Here is a 15,217-nt window from a genome sequence, read left to right on the forward strand (position 1 = left end):
TACAGCCTAAAAGTTGAGAATTATGTTTTCTTCTGTGGACTAACTGAGGACTTCAAGTCCAGGAGGCAGCATCTCAAGTAACTCTGAGAAAAGTGCTCTGATGAGGCAAGGCGGGAGCTAGAATATATAGGAGGTTTGCAACAAAGGGCAGGTGGTCTGAACATCAAAAGATTATTGTTAATTAAAGAAAGCGAGATAGATCAAGTTAAGGAATTTATCACTTTTCTATGTATGGGAAGATGCAAGACTCTGGGATTACTGAAATCATTTCGTTGATATGCACCTCGGAAGGGAGTGGCTGCCGTCTGATGGCTGCTACACAGCAGGTGTTCTGTGTTTCCTTCCCCAGCTCGGAGGGTTGCAATCGCTGAGGACGGTGACATCGTGTTTACTGATGTGGCAGGCAATATTTTATTTCTCATAGTATGCCTTGTAATTTTTGTTGAAAGACAAAAATGTTGTACTGGATAAAACAATCTGTGGTAAATAAGCATTTACAGATGTGGTGGTAAGGTGTGGAGGGATGGGTAGCATTCCATAGACCATGAAATATTAGTTCTCAGTCTTTTAGGGAGACTGTACCCCTGAGCTGTGAACTTCACAGCTTTCCCCCTCCTTTATGTGGGACAGGATGGCTAGAGGGGCTGGCATTATTTCCCTTCATTCAGGTTGGTTATGCTCTGATAAAGCTCCAATAAGTTACGCTTTGTTGAGGTAGTTCTCTTGAGGGCAGGCTTTGTTAAGAACAGACTGCTCTGGCATATTTCAAAATGGTTCCTTTTCCCCTCTCTCTGTTGTAATCACAAGGCAATTTTTTTTCTCTAATCCTTACTATAAGTAACTGGTAAGGCTCCTGGAGATCAAACACACAAAATCACAAGCACACCTGTAACAGGGAGGAGTCAAATCTGACCACAGATCTGTTTCTTGGATCTGTTTCTTGTACTTTAACCTTTGCTTGCTGTGGCTTTTGTTCACTAAAAGGATACTGTCTATACACAATGGCCTGCCTCAGGGAACCCTGCCCCTCTGCCTGAATGTTAAACCAAAGTGCCTTTGTTCAGGGAAGCATCCTGACCCTGTCCACCTGTGGATGGCTGCAAGAAAGAAGAAACTAACACATCCCCTCCCCCCCGAGGCTGGCCATTCCACGGGACATTTGAAAATCTTATGGATTTTTCCCTTTACTTCTTCATCTCCTCCCCCTCTCTGTTCTATAAAAAAAACTGGCATCCAAACCCTGATAAGATGTTTTTTTGAGACATTAGTCTACGCTCTTCTCGGTCTGCTGGCTTTCAAATTAAACTCGTATTCCTTACCTCAACACCTCGTCTCCCAATTTATTGGCACGTATTGGCCTGTTGGGTGGTGAGCAGAGTGAGCTCGGACTCGGTAACACATCCATCTAAGAATGGTCCCTTCTGGAGTTTTAAACTCTCAGACTTTTCCACACTGAGCCTCCAACAATTCATCAGTTTCAGTTTAGGATGCTTACCCTGATACTAGCTCCCACATTAGTTTCTATTCATGGGTTTCTGCTTTGGTGAGTTCTGATTCTCTGGATCTCCTTGTGTGTCTCTCTGATTTATGGGTCAGCAATTTGCCCTGTGACCTCACTTCTCTAATGGATCTAAGAAGAGTTGTTGATTTTTGGCCCATTTAGTTTTTTACTTGTTAGGACACAGGGACAACTTTCAAGCTCCTGATATGCTAGATCAGAAACTGGATCTCTATAATTTCTCTCTCGTAGATATTTTCATTTTGTTCATATATTGATTTCCTGATTTCCTTTAGTTCTCTGTATGTGTTCCTATTTAGGTTATCAAGCTTAATCACTAAGACAATTGTTTCAAAGTGTTAGGTAAATTTGAAGCCTTTCTTTAGGGTCATTTTCTGGAGATTTATTTTGTTTCTTTGAATGGGTCATGCATTTGTTGAAAACTGGGCATTTGACAATCAGATACCTCTCCCAATCTTTGCGACCTTACTCTGTGCAGGTGTCAGTCCCCTAATCAGTGCATCATGAGGGCTCAGGGTCTTCTCAGGTGGTATACATCTTCCTTGGGCCTGTGTGTGTGCTTTCCCCCCTAATTCCTCTATATACACAGCTGCTTTTCAAAATATCTTATGTCCCTAAGAGTCTCACCCTTCTTCTTCTCAGGGACTTGAGTGTTCTATTGTATTCCTCCACCCACAGTCTCTTGCCCCCAGGTGCCCACAGGTCAGAAATCCCCCTGAGGCTCTCCACGGGGCCCTGCACCACACTGCTATCATCAGCTTCCAATCTGATACCCAAACTAATCCACCATTCGTGTCAGCACTCTGAGTCAGGGGAGAAAAAACAGACCCTCCAATAGCCCCCAGAGAAGTCAGAACAGTGTAGACAACTTCCTTCCGCCGTAAGGGAGGGATTGGGAATTGACTTCCTCTCTCTGAGGTATGCCTGGGTGGGGGTGGGCAAGGGTGATCAAAAATGCCACAGAATTTTCGTTTGGAATGTTTTGAGTGCGGCTGTTTCTTGGTTGTGCATTCAGTTGGCTGCTGCAGATCCTTAACTGGTTTCTAAAGTTCTCACAAAACTACTTAGGTCGGTATGATATTTACTTGGTGTTTCTGTGGGGAAATGAGGGCCTGGAGCTTCCTACTCTTCTTTCTTCCTCACATCAACCAATATCATCTTTTGTACCTGGTAAAATTACATGATAATTTTGAGATTCATCTATTTTGTGATATTACTTGGATCAGTCATTCCTTCCTTTTTATTACTAATGTTCCATTGTATGAATATACCACAATTTGTTTATCTACTTTCCTAATTATATACCTTGAGTTGTTTTTAGTTTTTTGCTATTATGAATGAAGTTCATTAGAATATTCATGTACAAGTCTTTTTGTAGAGATAATTTTCATTTCTCTTAGGTAAATACATAGAAGTAGGGTTACTGTACCATAACATATATGTATATCTAACTTGATAAGAGACTTCCAAAGTAGTTTCTTCTTTGAAGTGTCCTATTTTTATTGGGTTGGCATTTTATTGTTGATGTGTAGGGGTTCTTTGTATATTGTGGATACAAGTCGTTTGTCAGTTATCTGTGTAGCAAGACTGTCTTCCAGTCTGGCATTTCACTCTCTTAACATTGTCTTTAGATGAGAAGTTTAAAATTTTTTTTTTTGGGGGGGTACGTGGGCCTCTCACCGCTGTGGCCTTTCCCGTTGCGAAGCACAGGCTCCGGACACACAGGCTCAGCGGCCACGGCTCATGGGCCCAGCCGCTCCGTGGCATGTGGGATCCTCCCGGACCGGGGCACAAACCCATGTCCCCTGCATCAGCAGGCGGACGCTCAACCACTGAGCCACCAGGGAAGCCCGAGAAGTTTAAAATTTTTGACCAAATCATTTATCATTTTCTTTCTAAAGGTACTGACCAAAGAGGTTAATACATTTTCTGTTCTAAGACATCTTTTCCTACCTCTACCCTAAGGTTGTGAAATTATTCTCTATGTTTCCTTCTAGAAACTTCAGCTTTCACATTTAGGTCTATGATCCATATCAAATTAATTTTTGTGTATGATGTGGGCAAAGGGGTCAGTTTTTTCCACATAATTATGCAATTACTTAGCACCATTAAAAAAAGACTTCCCTTTCTCCATTGAATTACTTTGGCATCTTTATTAAAAATCAACTGACTGTAGAGGTGTGGGCTTATCTTAGTCTGTTTGGGCTGCTATAACAGAATACCATAGACTGGGTGGCTTATAAACTATAGAAATTTATTCCTCACAGAGTCTGGAGGCTGGGAAGTCCAAGAGCAAGGTGCTGGCAGATTTGGTGTCTAGTGAGAGCCCAGTTCCTGCTTCATGGACCTGTAACCTCACATAGTGGAAGAGATGAAGGCTTTCTCTGGAGTCTCTTTTCTATGTGCTCTAGTCCCATTTGTGAGGGCTCTATTCTCATTACCTAATCACCTTCCAAAGCCCCCACTTCTAAATACCAACCCATTGGGGGTTAGGTTTCAACACATGAATTTTGGGAAGACACAAACATTCAGTCTATAGCAGGGATTATTTCTTACTATTCTGTTCCATTGATTTATTTGTGCATATCCTCAGCCAAGACTATGCTATTTTAATTACTGTGGCTTTGTAAAATTGGTATTACTTCTTCCTTAAATGTTTTATAGAATTCACCAGTGAAGCTATATAACCTTGGAGATTTTCTTTATAGGACGGTTTTAAATTACAGATTCAACTTTTTTCTTCTACCAATATAGGACTATTCAGATTTTCGATTTTTTTCTTGTGTCATTTTTGGAAAGTCGTATTTTTCAGGAAATCTATTTCTTCTGAATAAGTACATTTATTGTTATGAAGTTATTCATACAATACTTTTTATACCCTTTTATTTTGGTAAGAAACTATTGGTATCACCCTTTTTATTTCTGTTGTTGGTAATTTATGTTTTTCTAAAAACAGTTTTGCTAGGGTGTAACAATTCTATTACTTTTTTAAAAAAGCCAGTGTTTGCGGGGAGGGAGGGATTCTCTTTCTATTTTTCTTTTTTTTGAAGTATAGTTGATTTACAATATTATGTTAGTTTCAGGTGTACAGCACAGTGATTGAGTTATCTATCTCTCTCTATATATATTCTTTTTCAGATTTTTTTCCCTTATAGGTTATTGTAAGATATTGAATATAGTTCCCTGTGCTATACAGTAAGTCCTTGTTGTTTATCTATTTTATATGTAGTAGTGTGTATCTGTTAATTCCAAACTCCTAATTTATTCCTGGGGGAAGGGGTGGATTTTCTTATTTGTTCATCTGTTTTCTAGTTCATTAACCTCTGGGTTTTTTTTTAATATTTATTTATTTAGGCTGCACTGGGTCTTAGTTGCGGCATGCGGGATCTTCGTTGTGGCACGTGAACTCTTAGTTGCAGCATGCGGGCTTCTTAGTTGTGGCATGTGAACTCTTAGTTGCAGCATGCGTGTGGGATCTAGTTCCTTGACCAGGGATCGAACCTAGGCCCCCTGCATTGGGAGAACAGAGTCTTACCCACTGGACCACCAGGGAAGTCCCTGACCTCTGTTCTTATCTTTATTATTTCTTCACTTGTACTTTCTTGGATTTAATTTGCTTCTGTTTTTCTAACATTTTTGAGGTAGAAGTTTAGATAATTGATTTTAAACTTTTCTTGTTTCTGCTATATGTATTTGGTGTACTAACTTTCTCTTTGAGCATTCATTTAGCTGCATCTCACAAATTTTGATGTTATTTTTTCATTATTTCATTAGTTCAACATATTTTCCAGTTTCCATTGTGATTTCTTCTTTGATCAAAGGAATATTTAGATGTGTATTATTTAGTTCTCTAATATTTGGGCATTTAAAAAGTTATCTTTTGTTACTTCAGTTCAATTTCGTGGTGATCAGAGAAAGTTCTGTATGATTTCAACCCTTTGAAATCTATTGAGACTTGTTTTACTTCCTAACATATGTTATATTTTGTGCATGATATTTGAAAAATTTAATTCTTCTCAGTAATACCTTGAGGATTCAGTATAAAGATTTTAAACATCTTTCATCAAATACAACGTATTCTGTATTTTGTTTTGTGAGGGTTAAGGGCAAATAGGTCAATTGCTTTTAACTTTTTTCTGCATCTTTACTTATTTTGGTGTCTGCCTGTTCTATCGATTACTAAGAGAGGGGTGTTCAATCTCTAATTATGACTGTGCATTTGCCTATTTCTTCTTCTGGTTCTATCAATTTTTGCAAAGTATTTCAAAGCTTATTTGGTTGTATACACACTAAAAATTGTCACTTTTTTCTGAATTAATTGACCCATTTATGTTTACCAAATGTCCCTTTTAATTTCTGGTCACACTCCTTGTCTTGAGGTCTACTTTGAATATTTATTTATTTATTCATTTATTTATTTATTTGGCTGCACCGTGTCTCAGTTGCGGCTCACAAGGATTTTCCTTGTGGCATGAGGGATCTTTAGTTGTGGCATGCGAACTCTTAGTTGTGGCATGTGGGATCTAGTTCCCTGACCAGGGATCAAACCCGCCCCCCTGCACTGGGAGTGCAGAGTCTTAGCCACTGGACCTCCAGGGAAGTCCCTTGAGATATACTTTGATATTAATATAGTCACCCCAACTTTCTCATGATTGGCATAGGCATGGTAGATGTTTTTTCATCTTTTAAAATTTCAACCACTTCGTGTCCTTATATTTAAAGTATGTCTCTTTTAAACAGCCTTATATTTAGGTTTTGTTTTTATCCAATGTGACAATTTCTTTGGAGTGTTTAGTTCATTTACATTTAATGTAATTACTAATATGGATGGATTTAGCCTAACAGCTTGCTTTTCATTACTGTTTGTCCTGTGTGCTTTTTGCTCCTCCTTTGCTGCTTTCTTCAGATTTATATCTTAGCATTCCATTTTATTTCCTCTCTTGGATTTTTTTTTTTTTGGCTGTGTTGGGTCTTGCTTGCTTGTCCATGGGCTTTCTCTAGTTGCCCCGAGTGGGGGCTACTCTTCGTTACAGTGCACAAGCTTTTCACTGTGGTGGCTTCTCTTGTTCTCTTGCGGTGGGCTCTAGGCGCGTGGGCTTCAGTATCTGTGACTCGAGGGCTCTAGAGCGCAGGCTGAGTAGTTGTGGTGCATGGGCTTAGTTGCTCTACAGCATGTGGGATCTTCCCGGCTCAGGGCTCGAACCTGTGTCCCCTGCATTGGCAGGCGGATTCTTAACCACTGCACCACCAGGGAAGCCCGGATATTTTTTAATTGCTTATTTTATTAATTGCTCTAGGGATTATGATATTTAAAAATTATCATAATATACCTTGAATTTGTATTTCAGCACTTCATCTACAGTATAAAAAAAACAGGAAAACAAACAAAAATAAACAAAAAACCCCAACCCTTCGGAATCTAACTTTGAGACTCAGCCCTGGGCAGAGAGATGCAATATTTCTGCTGATTGAAAATGTGTGGGCTGGCTGGGAACCAGAAAGTCACTAAAAACCCATGTTTTGCAGGAGTGTGAGGGACCTCCAGGAGCTTCTAGAAAAAGTGGTCTCTGAATAGACAACTGATAGATTCTGGTTTAGTCAGGATCCATTTTCTGCAACTTTTTGAATCATCTGGGGGACAGCCAGGAGGTAATCAAACTTCTTGTGATTTTCAGTACCCGCTGCCCATCTTTATTGCTCTCCCTTACAACTCGGCGGGGGGCGGGGAGAGTGTAGTTTAGGGAAATTTTTCTCCTAAGCATGTTTGTGACAAGCTCACTCCACTCGGCGATTCCATAAGACGTGTTATTTGGCCTCTCAAGATTGTGTTTTGGGGCTAGTTCGTCAAGACTTCTTGTCAGCCATTCCCACAAGCCTGCGCACGCCCTTGCCCCCGGCTCAGAGGGGAGATGCGATCACTGCAGGGGCCACACCGGGTCATTTTCTCCCAGCTGGCTCGGTTCCGGCGGCGTGTCCCAGTCGCACCCGTCTCCAGCCCGCGGAGCGCAGGTGTGCGCACCTCCTCCCTGGCTGTGGGGCGCCAGGCCAGCCCGCCTCGGTGTCCCCCCAAGTCCTTTCTGCAGCTCATCTCACCCGCCGCCCTGACCCTGTGGAGCCCCGGGACAGGGTGCGCACCCCCCGCTCTTTTTACGGCCCAAAGCGGGCAGCTTCCACGGGGAAGCGCCCCCCCTCCCACCGCCCCCGTGGTCCCAGGTAGAGCTGAGGTCGCCGAAGCCGGCAGGTGGCCCTGGAGGCTCTCTCCCTGGGGAGCATTTTGTGCGGCCGGAGAGGAGCGCGGCCCGGCATACTGCCGGACTGCGGGGTCGGGGGAGGGAGCTAGGCATGGAGGAGCGGATGGACTGGACTGGAGAAGGAGCGCGGAGGGAGGAGCGCTGGGAGGAAGGGGCCGAGCCGGGAGAGCCCCCGCCCCGGGAGGAAGGGGAGGAGGCCGGGTGTTTCCTGGAGCATTCCCGACCCGCCTCGGTGACTCATTCGGCCGGGAGACTCCCAGGGCCCGCCCGGGACCCCAGAGCCGCCGCCGCGGACCAAGGTGAGGAACACTGCCGCTTCCGCCCCACCCCGCCGCCCAGGTGGGATCGGGACCTCGCTCGAAACCCGGCCGGGAGGGAGCTGGAAGGCGGCGGTGCCGGGCCGGGGCCCCGCGAGCGGCCGGGACTTGGACCTCGGCCGCGCGGCCTCCCCGGCTGCGCCGCCTCCCAGGATGGCCCTGGCCACCGCGCTCCGGCCCGGGAGTCGCGGACCCCTGCCCCAGCGCCCCCGGCACGTGGCGAAACTCCAGTGGGGACGGGGTACATTGGGGTTTTCCAGTTATTGTTGGAAAGCAAGGAGCAGGCGGTTTACGCTGAGGTCGTGCTTTGTGCCCCTCTCTGAGGGAAGGAGGGAGACTCTGGCCGAGCGAGACCATTTTGCAGATTCTTGGAGAGAGGAGTTTGGGGGCTTTGTTAAGGAGCCGAGATTGTTACTTGGGCAGCGCGGTTCAGTATAGCCAGACTAAATTGTCTATTTCAAGCCTGAAATGCGTGCTCCTAATTCTCAGCGCTTGGTGGGCGGGAGAAAAGGGCGGAAGAGTAATTTGGCAATGGGGCTTAAGGAGCGTTTTCTAAGCCGAGAGAGGTGTCCGGACCACGTCCACTCTAGTGTCAGGTCTGAACGGCAGGATAGCGTTGCTTATGAAGCCCCGTGTTGGACGGTCTGCGCTTCTGTGGGAGACCTGGGAGTTTCCCTTTACAGGAGAGGAGGGTGCTGTGCGCCTCGCCGCACAGTGCTTGGCCGAAGCTGGTGAGCCGGGTGGTATTTCTTGGCTGTTATCGACGTGATTCCGTCAATGATCCGTGATTGAATCAGCAGTGATTCCCCTTGCCTAGCTCAGGTTGCTGTTCTTGACAGCTCACCAGCGGCTGCAGCGGCTCTGGGCTCGTGCTGGAAGATCCTGCCTGGGCCGCTCGGCTGGGGCGCCGGCCTGTGACGGTGCGCGCCGGTGCCTGCCGTCCCTTCTCCCTGAAGGCCCTTCGAGGTTTTCCGAGTAAAGCGCAGATCTACACGCACGGAGCTCGAAGAAAACATTCAGGGCCACGGCAGGTTTGCGTTTGTGGGAATTCAGTTAGGAAGGTGGTGCCAACGCTGCCTTCGCGCAGCGGCATCATCTCTGTGCCAGAGGCGAACCAGGGAAATGTGGTGGCAGACATTTCCTGTATTAATACATACATTTGTGTGCTCATAGGTCGCCCAAAGAAGTTACCCCCCAAGTGTTTTTGTTTTGTATGTGTGTTTACTTAAATTTATTTTTAAGTTTACACATAGTAAGATTCACTTTGTGGGGTACAGTTCAGTGAGTTTTAACAAATGCTTAGTGTAGTGTGACTCCCACCACAGTCAAGATACAGAACAGTTTTATCACCCCGCTGAACTCCTTCTTCCTGTCCCTTTGTAGGCACCCCCATTCCCAACTCCTGACCCCTGATCTGTTCTCCATTCCTACAGTTTTGCTTTTTCCAGAATGTCATATGTAGTTTTTGAGTCTGGTTAGTTCACTTAGCATAATGCGTTTGCGATTCATCCATACTCTAGTTTGTCCCTGGGGTAAAGACATTAAAGTTTAGAACTTGTACCACTAGGGTACAACCTGAGCCATTCAAATAACACTTTTGAGTCATGAGAAAAATTACAGAACTTCAGCTTATTAAAAAATTCAAACAGTACTCAGCTACATATACTAAAAGTGAAATTCCCTCAGTACTTCTATCTTGGTAGGTAGCCTTTTCTGTGCATACACATAGGTTTTGTTTGTGTGTGTTCTTTTTGTAACATAATGAGAGACTGCATGTAGCATCATACCTTTTCACTTAATGATCTCGGATTATTTAAAGATGTTGGAAATCTTAACATGTTGGCACATACAGTATATATACACATGGATAGCCTTCATTCCTTTTAATGGCTGTATATAGTGTAGCTGCATTACAATTTATTTAATCAACCACCTGTTAATTGACATTGTTATTTTACGTTTGTCACCCCCATAGTCAATGCTTGTGTGTATATCTTTATGTATATACTCAAGTTTATCGTTCTGGAAGTAAATTAGGGTCTAAATAATAGCTAACATTCCTTGAGTACTTACTTTGCTCCAGCATCGTTCTAAGCCAGGGCTACTTTTCCTGTAAAGGTCCAGATAGTGACTACTTACAACTTTGCAGGCCGTATGGTCTCTGTCACAGCCTCCCCAGTTGCACTGTTGCAGCAGAAGTCGGCACAGTCTGTAATGAATGAGTATGGCTGTGCCCCAGTAGGACTTTGCTTGTAGAAGCAGACCATGGGCTGTAGTTTGCTAACTCCTGAGTGCTCTACATACTAATTATTCTCACGACCCTCAGAGGTGGGTGCAATTATTACTCCCACTTTATGGATGAGGAAACTGACCAAGAGGTGAAGTATGTGCCTGAAGTTACATGCCTGGTAAGTGGCAGAGCCAGACTTTGAATCCAGCCGTCTGACTGCACACTCATAAGTTAAAAATTAGAAAGAAGCACGGGCTTCCCTGGTGGCGCAGTGGTTGAGAGTCCGCCTGCCGATGCAGGGGACACGGCTTCGTGCCCCGGACCGGGAGGATCCCACATGCTGCGGAGCGGCTGGGCCCGTGAGCCATGGCCGCTGAGCCTGCGCATCCGGAGCCTGTGCTCCGCAACGGGAGAGGCCGCAACAGTGAGAGGCCCGTGTACCGCAAAAGAAAAAGAAATTAGAAAGAAGCTGTCAGTAATGCCTTCTGCAAAATGTTAGACCCTAGGACCTGACCCTCACACACCTATTGAATCACTTACCTGCGATTTTTTGAAGGCACTGTGCTTGCTCAGGTACCACTCCAGGAGCACCTGCCTCCACTCCCCAGGTGGGCCAGTGTTCCCTCAGTCTGTGTGACAGTCTGTGTCCTGGCTTTTGATCTGCGTTTCACTAGCACCGTTTTATAGAGGGGTCAGCTCAGTCAGTGCCTGGGGTTGCCCACTAGCCAGTGGGAAGAAAGATACATTTTGGCAGGTGTGATCAAGTTGGGTCCTGGCAAATCTACTGCTTTGACTGTTGTTGATGTCTGCTATGTGTTCACCTGAGCCCCGGTGGGTATGTTGCTTGGACTACCTTCGACCATTTTTCTTCTTTGGTATCATGGGAAAAGCACCTATTAGGTTGTGATGAAGATCAAATGAGGTGTAATATATATAGGAAATGTACTGTAGAAGGGGCTGTTACTATTCATGCTATGTTTTCTAAAGCTTTTATATAACTAACCAGTCCTAGCTACTCATTGTTTTTGCAACCAAAATAAGTATAGCATGGGTTAACCACATCTATGTAATTTAAAAATTATTTTAGCCAGGGCAGTAAGGTCAGAAAAATAAATAAAAGGCAGATTGGAAAGAGAAAATAAAATTGTCCCTTTTTGCAGATGGTATCTACATAGAAAATCCAAGGAATCTATGAAAAAACTATTAGAACTAGTAGGTGAAGTTTAACAAGGTCACAAAATGCAGTCAACACATGTAAGTCAGTCTTATTCTATATACAAGCAATGTGCAATTAGAAAGTGAAATTTTAAAAAATACCATTTTCAGCAGCTTCAAAAAATCAAATACTTACATATAAATTTAATAAACCACATGCAGGATCTATATGCTGAAAACTACAAAATGCTGATGAATGAATCAAAGATCGTGTAAATAAATGGAGAGGCACATTGTGGTCATGGGTTGGAACACTCAACATAGTAAAGATGTCAGTTCTCTCCAAATTGATCTATAGATTTAACACAATTCCAATCAAATATTGCAGCAAAAAAATATTTTAACTTTATTGATGTATAATGTACATACTATAAAATTTACCTACTTCAAGTGGGCAGTGATTTTTAGTAGATTTACGGAGTTGGGCAGCAGCACCATAACCCAGTTTTGGAACATACGGATCTCACCCCAGTAAGATCGCTCATGACTTTTCACAGTTAATCCCCATTCGTAGGCCCTATTCCAGCTAATCACTAATTTGCTTTCTTTTATAGATTTGCCGTTTCTGGACATTTAACATAAACGAAAGTGTACAATTTGTGGGCTTTATGTGTGGCTTCCTTCACCTAGCATAATGTTTTTGGAGTTTATCCCTGTTCTAGTATGTACCAGCATTTCATTCCTTTTTGTTGCATTGTATTCCATTGTATGGATATATCACGTTTTGTTTAACCATTCATTAGATCCATTTTTTGCCTGTTATGAATAATTGCTGCTATGAAGACTCATGTACAAGTCTTTACGTGGGCATATGTTATAATGTCTTTTGGATAGAAATCTAGAAGTGTTCTTGCTGGGTCATAAGATATTTTTGTTTATTAGAAGTCTCAGGAGGATGTTTTTTTGTGTGTGTGTGTGTGTGGTATGTGGGCCTCTCAGTGTTGTGGCCTCTCCCGTTGTGGAGCACAGGCTCCGGACGCGCAGGCCCAGCGGCCATGGCTCACGGGCCCAGCCGCTCCGCGGCATGTGGGATCCTCCGGACCGGGGCACGAACCCGTGTCCCCTGCATCGGCAGGCGAACTCCCAACCACTTGTGCCACCAGGGAAGCCCAGGAGGATGTTTTTATAGATAAAAGACAAACTGACTCTAAAATTTATATGAAGGGGAAAATAAACTGGAATATCTGAAAAAAATGATTCAAAAATAAATTAGGGAAATCACCTTGCCTGATTTTTTTTTACTATAATAAAATATAAATAACCCAAAATTTACCATTTTAACCATTTTAAGTGTACAGTTTAGTAGCATTAAGTTGTATAGCCATTACCACTACCCATCCCCTAAACTTTTTCTTCATCCCAAACTGAACCTCTGCACTTATTTATTTCTTTATTTTCTTGAAGTATGGTTGATGTACGTTTCAGGTGTACAGCAAAGTGATTCCGTTTTATATATATACATATATATACACATACATATACATACATACACACATATCTGTTCTTTTTCAGATCTTTTCCATTATAGGTTATTATAAGATATTGAATATAGTTCCCTGTGTTATACAGTAGGTCCTTGTTAATCTATTTTATATATAATAGTATCTGTTAATCTCAAATTCCCAATTTATCCCTCCCCCCACTTCCCCTTTGGTAACCATAAGTTTGTTTTCTATGTCTGTGTCTGCACCCACTTAAACACTAACTCCCCATTCCCTTATTCCTCCAGCTCTTGGTAGCAACCATTCTACTTCCTGTCTATGAACATGACTATTCCAGACACCAATTAAGCATTGCTATGAACATGGTAATTCAATGTTTAATTTCTTTGAGCAGTTGTCATACTGTTTTCCATAGCAGCTTTGCCAGCCTTTATGTGTACCAACAATGCACAAGGGTTCCGGTTTCTTCACATCCTCACCAACACTTGTTATTTTCTGGTGTTTTTTTTTTTTTTTTTTTTAATAATAACCACCCTAATGGGTGTGAAGTAGTATCTCATTCTGGTTTTGATTTGCATTTCCCTAATGCTTAATGGTGTCAATCATCTCTTCATGTACTTATTTGCCATTTGTGTATCTTCTTTACAGAAATGTCTATTCAAATCCTTTGTCCATTTTTTAATCATGTTGTTTATTTTTTTTAGTGTTGAGTTGTAGGAATTCTTTAATATATTTTGGATAACAATCCCTTATCAGATATATGATTTGCAAATATTTTCTCCCATTCTGTGGATTATCTTTTCATTCTCTTGTCCTTGGGTGCACAAAGGTTTTTAATTTTCATGTCCAGTTTATCTACTTTTTCTTTTGTTGCTAGTGCTTTTGGTGTCATATCCAAGAAATCATTGCCAAATCCAGTGTCATGAAGATTTTCTCATATGTTTTCTTCTAAGAGTTTTATAATTTTAGCTCTTCTGTTTAGCTTTTTGGTTCATTTGAGTTAATTTTGCATATATAGTATAAGGTGATGGTCCAATTTAATTCTTTTGCATGTGGATATCCAGTTTTCCCAGCACCATTTGTTAAAAAGACTGTCCTTTCTTCAGTGAATGGTCTTGACACCCTTCTTGAAAATCATTTGACCATATATACAAGGGTTTATTTCTGGGCTCTTTATTGTGTCATTGGTCAATGTGTCAGTCTTTATGCCAGTACCACACTATTTTGATTACTGTAGCTTTATAGTAAGTTTTGAAATCAGTAAATGTGAGACCTCCAGCTTTGTTGTTCTTTTTCAAGATTGTTTTTGCTATTCTGGGTCTTTTGAGATTCCATGTTAATCAAGGTGGGTTTTTCTATTTTTGCAAAAAATGCTTTTGGAATTTTGAAGGGGGTTACATTGAATCAGTAGATGGCTTTGGATTATATTGTAAATTTTCTTTCTTTTTTTTTTTTTTTTTGCCTGCCCCGTGTGGCTTGCAGGATCTTAGTTCCCTGACTAGGGATCAAACCCAGGCCGATGGCAGTGAGAGTGTGGAGTCCTAACCACTGGACTGCCAGGGAATTCCCTATATTGTCATCTTAATAATATTAAGTCTTCCAGTTCATGAACATGGAATATCTTTCCGTTTGTGTCTTTAATTTCTTTCAGCAGTGTTTTGTGATTTTTAAAATTTATTTATTTTGGCTGTGCCGGGTCTTATTTGCAGCATGCAGATCTTCGTTGCGGCATGCATGCGGGACCTAGTTCCCTGACCAGGGATCGAACGCAGGCCCCCTGCATTGGGAGCACAGAGTCTTAACCACTGGACCACCAGGGAAGTCTGTGTTTTGTAATTTTTAGTGTATGAATCATTCACCTCCTTGGTTAAATTTATTCTTTTTTTTTTTTTTTTTGGTTGCGTCGGGTCTTCATTGTGGCGTGTGGGTTTTCTTTCTCTAGTTGCGGCTCACGGGCTCCGGAGACCCTGGACTCTGTAGTTTGCAGCACATGGGCTCTCTCGTCGAGGCCCGCGAGCTCAATAGTTGTGGCGCCCAGGCTTAGTTGCCCCGCGGCATGTGGGATCTTAGTTCCCCAACCAGGGCTCGAAACCGTGTCCCCTGCTTTGGAAGGTGGATTCTTTACCACTGGACCACCAGGGAAGTTCCTAAATTTATGCTTAAGTTTTTTTTTCTTTTTGATGCTATTGTAAATGGAATTGTTTTCTTAATATTCTTTTTGGAATATTCATTGCTAATGTATA

At 42.7% G+C, this 15,217-nt stretch overlaps 1 protein-coding gene across 1 annotated transcript in view; it reads left to right on the plus strand.

Annotated features, from left to right (window-relative positions):
- The first annotated feature begins 7,985 nt into the window (after positions 1–7,985).
- The window catches only part of CYFIP1 (cytoplasmic FMR1 interacting protein 1), a 94,064-nt gene continuing 86,832 nt past the window's right edge, over positions 7,986–15,217 (plus strand). The window contains exon 1 of the mRNA XM_027082449.1: positions 7,986–8,069. The gene's annotated coding sequence lies outside the window, so the exon portion shown is untranslated. The remainder of the gene's footprint in view (positions 8,070–15,217) is intronic.

The sequence above is a fragment of the Aethalodelphis obliquidens genome, unplaced genomic scaffold (assembly GCF_003676395.1).
Source record: "Aethalodelphis obliquidens isolate GAN/ISIS:26980383/991018 unplaced genomic scaffold, ASM367639v1 scaffold47, whole genome shotgun sequence".
Classification (NCBI taxonomy): Eukaryota; Metazoa; Chordata; class Mammalia; order Artiodactyla; family Delphinidae; genus Aethalodelphis; species Aethalodelphis obliquidens.